The sequence below is a fragment of the Choloepus didactylus genome, chromosome 3 (genome assembly GCF_015220235.1).
Source record: "Choloepus didactylus isolate mChoDid1 chromosome 3, mChoDid1.pri, whole genome shotgun sequence".
Taxonomy (NCBI): domain Eukaryota; kingdom Metazoa; phylum Chordata; class Mammalia; order Pilosa; family Megalonychidae; genus Choloepus; species Choloepus didactylus.
In genome coordinates this window covers 38,277,757-38,287,188 of record NC_051309.1, presented here as the reverse complement: position 1 = coordinate 38,287,188, position 9,432 = coordinate 38,277,757, and the positions used below count along the sequence as shown (strand labels likewise).

At 41.6% G+C, this 9,432-nt stretch overlaps 1 pseudogene; it reads left to right on the top strand.

Annotated features, from left to right (window-relative positions):
- Positions 1–4,616: 4,616 nt before the first annotated feature.
- On the top strand, positions 4,617–6,197 carry LOC119529292 (annotated as a pseudogene).
- Positions 6,198–9,432: the final 3,235 nt, after the last annotated feature.

Sequence of the window (9,432 nt, the reverse complement as noted above, 5' to 3'; positions counted from 1 at the left end):
GATGGGCATTCTGGTAAGTGTGAGATGATATCTCATTGTGGTTTTGATTTGTAGTTCCCTAATAGCCAGTGAAGTTTAGCATTTTTTCATATGTTTTTGAGCCATTTGTATTTCCTCTGCAGAAAAGTGTCTGTCCATATCTTTTGTCCAGTTTTTAATTGCATTGTTTGTCTTTCTGTTGTTGAGTTGTAGGATCCTTTTACATATTCTGGATAATAAACCCTTATCTGATATGTGATTTCCAAATATTGTCTCCTTTTGTGTAGGCTGCCTTTTTACTTTTCTGACAAAGTCTTTGATGTACAAAAGTGTTTAATTTTGAGGAGATCCCATTTGTCTATTTGTTCTTTGGTTGCTCATGCTTTGGGTGTAAGGTCTAAGAAACCACCTCCTACCATAAGATCTTTATGATATTGTGCTGCATTTTCTTCTAAGTGTCTTATGGTCTTAGCACTATACATTGATTGATTTTTAAGTTATAAACCAACTTTGCATTCCTGGAATAAAGCCCATTTGAGCCTGATTTGTTTTCCTTTTGATATATTACTAGAAACTATTTATTAGTACTTTCTTCATCCCCAAAATAATCTTTTAATCATTTCTTATAGTGTCAATCTGCTTAAAACAGATTTTTCAGCATTTGTTTCTTTGCAAAAATTTTGATTTATATTCATTTTTAAATATATTTTCTCCAGATATAGACTTCTGCATTGGCTTTTTTCTTTCCTTCAGCCATTTAAAGAGGTCTTTCATTGTCTTCTGACCTTCATTTATTTCTGAAGAAAAGTCTGCCATCATTCATCATGTTCTTGCATGTGTGATACGGCTTTTTTCTTTAGCTTTTTTTCCTTGTTTCTTTCAATTTTTTTCACTTTTTTTTTTTGTAATTTACTATAATGTGCTTAGATATGGCTTGCTTTGTATTTATTTTGTTTGAGTCTCATGAATCTGCTTATAAGTTGACTTTTTTCCAAATTTGGGAAAACCTTTGCTATTATTTCTTCTTTCATTTTTGTCTTCCCCATTCTCTTTATGTGGGACTACATTACACATATATTTGAGAGATTTTGTAGAAATATTTGATTATTTAACCTATATAGATGAAAATACTTCAGTAGAAATTTTATTAAAAATAAAAAATAAAATGCTGTGAGTTCTCTGTTTTACATTGTCATAATGTAAAACATTGTCATAATGTCAATTCTGATAATAGTATACCTCATAATATTCAGAATTTAATATTATTTTTTTCAGTAGATTTCCATTCTTATCTATCTATTAAACGACTTCCTGTCTCATATTATCCAGATAAAATGTTGAATCATTCAGGCTAAGAACCTTGTCATTTCATAATAAGGCACTTACTTTATAAAGAAGAAATCAACAGGACGGCACCACCAGTGTTGATTAGTTCAGTGGTGTAATCATATGATGCAAGGTGTGATCCTTTCATTTGCTCTGCTACCTTCCTCATCTAGATAATGTCTCCACTCACGGGAACAGCGGAATGGACACAATGCAGTCTTGTGGAAAGAGGAGCATCTACTTCTGCATCTCTCTGTTTATTAGTGAGGTAAAATCCTTTTCCTGAACTCCCCAGTAGATGTCAATTCATGTCCAGTTGGTCAGGATTTAGTAATATTCATAATTCTAATAACTGGCAAGAGAAATGAGAACTCCATGGTTATTTTATTCCAAACAAAAAGGGCCTAACTTTCCTAAACATATGAGTGGGTGTACATCACAATATAATAGGAGTTCTGCCTGCAGAGACAAAGTGAGTGTGGCTATTGGATAGACAATAAGCTGTGATACACAAAGTCTTAAGGCCTTTTTTCACTCCTAACTTTCTCTTCAGATTCATATCCTGCCTTGTTCTCCACACTCTATCCACAAATATGTTAGTATATTTTCTTTCTTTTGAGCTAATCACATGATCTCTAATTTAATGCCTTTATATTAGTTCCATATATGTGAAATCTTGTCCTCTAAATCTTCAGTTAGCTCACTCATTCTTATTCTTGGTCTCAGCTTAAATGACATATACCCTTAGGAAGGCCTTACTCTTTGTATAGCACATGGGTTCCTCATATATTCTGTTTTTTTCTTTTAAAATTTCATACTTGTATTATTTAGATAATATTGTCTCCCATACTAGACTTCAAAAATCCATGACAGGAGTGCCCTTATTTGTCTCATTGATTTCTTCAACATGGTGACTGGCATTCAGCAAATATTGGTTGATTAGTTTAATGCATAGGAATGAAAAACAGGAAGATTGAAGGTTAACTTGGATATTAAGTTTAAGCATTGGAAAAATATCCAATCCATTTGCTGAAATATAGAAGAAAAGAGGCAAAGATTATTTATAGACAGTAGAAGGTGTCACCTTTGATATACTAATAATATTTAAGTAGAGATAAATTGTTAATCATTTAAATATGTAAAATGATATAACAGTATCATTCTATACTCTGCATTCATATTATGTTCAAATCAGTAAATAATGATGTTTAATCAAATCAGTCATTTACTGTCATGGAGGTAAATAAATCATTTTACTGCATTTGATTATTTTCTTTCCTCTTCAAGTTGCAAAAACATGGTACCATTGGTGGCACATATTCTCTGAATTCTCTGATTTTGAAATTAGACTATAATTTTTATAAATAAAAATCTATAAGATATATATTAATACATCTATGCAAGTAGGTAGCATTTTCACACAAGGTTAGTTTTCCTTACACTTAATCAGATCCCACCCCAACCCCCATAACTGACTCATGATCAAGAGCTGGAGTTATTTCAAGATGTAAGGGTGTGATAACCTACCATAAATACAGGAATAAAGAATTTTCAATAGCCTGCTAACTGAAATAGACTGATAATGTTTAAAAAGGTGTTACTTTCTCTCATTAGGACAAGCAGTTCCCAAACATTTTCAGTATAATGTAATAACTTCTAATGTATGGAATATATATTTTTTTGACATAAAGTTTAATTTTTGGCTAGTTTATAGAAAGGAAAATGTATTCTTTGTGATTCTGGTTTGTTAAAAAAAAACAGAAAAACAAAACCCAGGGAAGTTATCTTTCAATGATTACTTCACCAAGGATTTACAGGATATTTTACTTATGGGAACCTTCTAAAATATAATATGAACTAAAATTTCAAGCCAGATTTTATGGCTTCCCTTATCTCTAACCCTTCTCAGAAAAGCTAAAAATGTTGAAAGAAGGTGAGCTGAAGCAGTTGAGACAGACTATATAGGGGGAAAAATGCATGAAGAACAGAGCTACTGCAAGAATGTAAAAGGCTCTGAAAAAATGCCGAGAACTGTATGTGTTGCCACGTAAACTTATACTTATAACTCTTAATGTGAGAAGGAAAGCACAGTGATTAGCATCACTGTATTGACTTTGAACCTACAGACAAATTATACAAAAGCATTTGTTTGGAATTTGTATTCATGCATTAGTAAGTACATTTTCAATTAATCACCTCAAAGATGCAATTTTAATAACCATTTTGGCAATAATCAAAAATAAGGATAAAAATTATACCCGGGTTGTGCTGGTTTGAATGTATTATGCCCCCCAAAATGCCATTATTTTTGACGTAATCTTGTGTGGGCAGACATTTCAGTGTTGATTAGATTGTAATTCTTTGAGTGTTTCCGTGGAAATGCTCCCCACCCAACTATGGGTGATGACTCTGATTGGATAATTTCCATGGAAGTGTTACCTCACCCATTCAGGTGGGTCTAAATTAAATCACTAGAGCCATACAAATGAACTGACAAACAGAAGGAACTCAGTGCAGCTGAGAGTGACATTTTGAAGAGGAGCTACAGCCAAGAGGGACACTTTGAAGAATGCACTGGAACTGAGAGAGGAGCTTCAGCTTACACAGACATTTTGGAGATGGCCTTTGAAAGTAGACTTTTGCTCCAGAGAAGCTAAGAGACGACAAATGTCCCACGAGCAACTGAGAGTGACATTTTGGAGAGAAGTTGAAGCCTAGAGAGGAACATCCTGGGAGAAAGCCATTTTGAAACCAGAACTCCAGAGCAGATGCCAGCCACATGCCTTCCCAGCTAACAGAGTGTGAGCAGCCACCTTCCGGATTTGGCCTAGTTGTTAAGCTGCAGCCTGCCCTTGAGTTCCCCCCGCCCATCGAGTGGTGTCAAGATGGCGCCCACATCCTGCTTCCGCCTTTCGATGTATGTAACCACCCGCTGTATTCACCAATCATGCTTGTGTGCGTGGCGTTAGCCCATTGGATATACGTAAGGTTTATAAGAAAGTTCCCGGGCAGAGCTCGGGGAGACAGCCCACAAGGAGCCGCTCCTGACGGCCGCATCGAGGTTATTCTCCCCCGAGGCGCCTCGTCCCGGGTGGAACCTGTAAAGATGATGATTGCCTAGTCCCAATAAAAGTTTATCTGCTTCACCACTGTGGGTCCCGAGTGATCACAAGTGCTCCGGGTAAGATACTGTCCGTGCCCTCTCTCCCCCTGTCTCTCTGTTCCCCATCGCCGGCCGACTCGAGGCGGGGCGGAGAGAGCGCCGGACAAGTGGTGGCCCGTACGGGGAACCTCATTCGCGTTCCCCTCGCCCCGACGGAGACGTGCTCCCGGGATCCGTGGTTTGACCTCCGCGACTGATCACCGCGAGAAGGTAAGCACCCCCTTTCCATACGAGGACTAGGGCCCGTGGGCGTTCAGGTAGCCCCGGGGACTCGGAAGAGCTCTCCGAGTGATTAAGAGATAGTGCCGACTGCAAGCATGGGGCAGTCTGAAAGCTCACCCCTATTAACCCCCTTAAAGACCCTTTTGAAGCAGCGGGGCTGGCGGCGATCGGCACAGCCATGCCGGCCGCGCGCGTGGAGTACATCGCGCCCTGGTGGGTCGTGTGGCTGCACCGCGTCCCCCACCTCAGCCTGCGCCTGCAGCCAGTGAACAGCACCTTCAACCCCCGCGACGAGAGCTACCAGGAGTCGCTGCTACTCCTGGGGCTGGTGGCCGCTGTCTGCCTGGGGCTGAACCTCGTCTTCCTCACGGCCTACCTAGTCTGGCTGTGCTGCGGGCGGCGGGACGGGGCAGCGCAGACCAAACAGCACAGCTCCTGCTGCGTCACCTGGGTGGCCGTGGTGGCCGGGCTCATCTGCTGCGCTGCGGTGGGCGTTGGTTTCTATGGAAACAGCGAGACCAATGATGGGGTGTACCAGCTGATCTACTCCTTGGACAACGCGAACCACACCTTCTCCGGGATCGATGCCCTGGTTTCCGGAACCACCCAGCAGATGAAGGTGGAACTCGAGCAGCACCTGGCCCGGCTCAGTGAGACCTCCTGCTCTTCATCCTGGACCTGGTCATCTGCCTGGTCACCTGCCTGGGACTGGCCAAGCACTCCAAGTGTCTGCTCGCCTTGATGCTGTGCTGCGGGGTGCTGGCCCTGATTCTCAGCTGGGCTTCCCTGGCTGCAGACACCGCCGCCGCCGTGGGCACCAGTGACTTCTGCGTGGCTCCTGACACCTTCATCCTGAACATCACACAGGGCCAGGTTAGAACAGAGGTGACCCGCTACTACCTGTACTGCAGCCAGAGTGCAAGCAGCCCCTTCCAACAGGTGCTGACTGTCTTCCAGCGCTCACTGACCACCATGCAGATCCAGATTGGGGGGCTGCTGCAGTTTGCCGTGCCCCACTTCCCCTCGGCAGAGGGAGATCTGCTCGAGATCCAGCTGCTGCTGAACTCATCTGAGGCCGGCCTTCACCAGCTGACGGCCATGCTGGATTGTCGGGGGCTGCACAAGGACTACCTGGATGCCCTCACTGGCGTCTGCTACGACGGCATCGAGGGCTTGCTCTACCTCGGCCTCTTCTCCCTCCTGGCTCTCCTGGCCTAATCTGACGAACTGGGTTCTCCTTGCTGTGGGGTTGTTAGTAGGTTTGATCATTGTTAAGAGCTTGCTGGAGCGTCTGTTTCAAAAACAGCAGCAATTGCGCGTTACCGCCATGATGGCCATGTCCTCTGCCTGTAACCCTCCTGATGACTATAGCCCCTCTGCCCAGCACCCATCCCAACCACTCGAAGCGGGGCATTCGAGGGTAAGGTTTGCAGCTATGCATATGGAAAAATCCCGTTTATAAACATTCGGTACCAGTGGCCCTAATTTTTGTCTCAGGTTGACCTCGTACGCAGAGTCCTAGTTGTGGCCAGACGGGACCCTTGCCGTTTGAGGCTCCTAGTGACGCCCTCGGCACTGGCTACCTTTCCCCTAATCCTCCTGTCCCCCAGTTGCGAGACTGAGTACTGCACGGAGAGCCACGTGGTTTCCGGCTCACGGGCTCTCCGGTCTCTATATGAAGTGAGCATTCTGGTCGGTGCCAGAGGTCCCACCTCCGTATGGCTGGGGCCTAGTCCAGACTCCCCAAAGCACCAAAAAATACGTTGTGGGCCATCTTGGTCCACGGGAGCACATTCATCACTGGAGACACTGGGGCATAAAAAACAAAAAAGGGGGAGATGTGAGCAGCCACCTTCCGGATTTGGCCTAGTTGTTAAGCTGCAGCCTGCCCTTGAGTTCCCCCCGCCCATCGAGTGGTGTCAAGATGGCGCCCACATCCTGCTTCCGCCTTTCGATGTATGTAACCACCCGCTGTATTCACCAATCATGCTTGTGTGCGTGGCGTTAGCCCATTGGATATACGTAAGGTTTATAAGAAAGTTCCCGGGCAGAGCTCGGGGAGACAGCCCACAAGGAGCCGCGCCTGACGGCCGCATCGAGGTTGTTCTCCCCCGAGGCGCCTCGTCCCGGGTGGAACCTGTAAAGATGATGATTGCCTAGTTCCAATAAAAGTTTATCTGCTTCACCACTGTGGGTCCCGAGTGATCACAAGTGCTCCGGGTAAGATACTGTCCATGCCCTCTCTCCCCCTGTCTCTCTGTTCCCCATCGCCGGCCGACTCGAGGCGGGGCGGAGAGAGCGCCGGACAACAGAGGTTTTTAAGACGCCATTGGTCATCCTCCAGTGAAGGTACCCGATTGTTGATGCATTACCTTGGACACTGTATGGCCTGAAGACTGCAACTGTGTAACCAAATGAATCCCCTTTATAAAAGCTAAGCTAATCCATTTCTGGTGTTTTGCATTCCGGCAGTATTAGCAAATTAGAACATGGGTCAAATGGGCTTTCAGCACTTTTTGGTGGTTGGAAAAGAGTCATTTAAAAGTTGCTAAATAATTTCTCTATAAATATGAAAATGTTTGCAGCAGAATTCCTTTGAGAAAATATGTAGTCTGGGCTAAGCTCCTACATGTTGTTTTTGGAGAAATATAAAGAAGCTACAGATGATGGTGTGATTTATTAATTGAATAATATAATGTAATATTTTATATATTGTTTTATATTGTATGCAATGTAACATAATGAACTACTACCATTATTATTAAAGAGAATTGAATTTAAATATTTGATTTTTAATGGTCACTTCTTGTGGTCTCTGACTATTGTTATTTGGTTAGCAAATAGAGCTTTATATACTCAGGGATTTATGGGTTGTATATATATATATATATATATATATATATATATAAACCAATTTGGAACAGGCCAAAAATGATATAGCTTATTATAGAGGCTTCAAATTTCAAGGCGAACTAGAGCAATCAGTTCTCTGCTATTTGAATCTCTTCTACAATGACCTGGTTAAGTAGCTGTCAACATCCCCATTATGGGGGATCTCATTGCCTATTGAGGAAATAGATTCAATCTCCTTTTGACACTGAATATTGTACAGTGACCCCAGATCTGTCTTCTGGAGCCCCACTTATTTATTCTACTACCTGGAGACATGCAGAGACAATTGTTTGATGTAACTTGAGATTACCTATTATTGCCCAATTCTCTTCAAGAGGCTATGTATCTCCAACTTCCCAAACTATTCCTCAGGGCTCAGGATACTCTCTTCATTACTTATTTTAAAGCATGATACTTTTATCTATTTATTGAAATCCTCTTATTGAATGTTAGGTCTCACAGGACAATAACAATCATGCACATATAAAACTACCTCAGCATACCTTCTTTTGTCATCACATTTTGATTAAAAGAATGCAATATAGTAAAAATATATTTAGAAAAAAATTTGATGAACCATATGAAAGTTTCTAACTCCCTATACTTTTGTGTATCTTTCAAACTTTAACTACCAAGTGCCAAGAACTGTGCCAAGTGCTTTATCTGCATTTATAATCAATTCCATAACTAGTATTATTTTTATCACCATTTTAGATATAAGCAAATTAAGGCAAAGTGGAATTAAATAATTCCACAATTTACAAATGACTAGCAATGTTTAAGCCAGGTTTCCAAGGCTGGTCTTTTTGATTCCAAAGTCCATGCTCTTAACTTCTATGCAAAGCTGCAAGAGAGAGAACAGAATACAAAATATAGCCACCAATCTCAGTGGGCTTTGATCTTGATTTTAATTATGCAAGGTCTGGAGGTGCAATCATTCTCATGCTTTAGACAATATTTGACTGGGTTTTGCAAGCCTCAAATAGTTTTCAGTTTTGTGATAGCAATCTCACAGTTATTGCAGAACAGGTATATTATGACACCACAGGATTCCATAATTTGGCAAATAGGTAAATGGGCTTGCAAAGCTATTTCAAATGCCTGACTCTCTCATTGCCAATGGAGATAATTTGACTTTTGTTCAGTTTATAGTTCTTTCTCAAAAAAGGAGCTACCAGTAGTAGCCACATTGTGTTCAAGAACCAAAATTTTGCAATGATGTTGGCAATGCTGTGTGTTCAGGATATTTATGACATGGTCTACAGAGTCACCAAGGGCCTAATATCAGAGGAAGGTGGATGGTGAATGATGAAGACTTCACACAAAGTAGAGCCTAAGTCAGACTTCACAGAAAGGCACAGCAAGAACCAGACTGTCAACAAAATTCATCACAGTGCCAGTGACATTCCCAGGAACTCATTGTAGGTTTACAAATCAGGAAAAAATATTTCTATTGTTTTTCATTGTTGTTGTTGGTTGGTTGGTTTGGTTTGTTTGAATGCATCAGGTTGATCTGAGTGCCATAAGAATGATCTCCTGGAACCATGAACAACACAGTTTAGAGAGAGTGGTTCTTCAGGGATGGAGGCCTATATCTGCCTTAGACCCCATTTTACAATTATCTATTTGGTTTTGAATTATTCATTCAACAAGTGTTATTTAGCAACAAAAAAGATACTTGGGTAATATGCTAAATGAGATGGTAACCTCTGTCCTTGAGGATCTTAGAGTAAACTGTAGAAGAAAGACATGTTTCTTTATAGGTGAACTTTAATGGCAATTGACGAATTCATTTGTTTTATATAAAGATAATGGGGTGTCTCATGGAATTTAAGATTAGGAATTTTGTT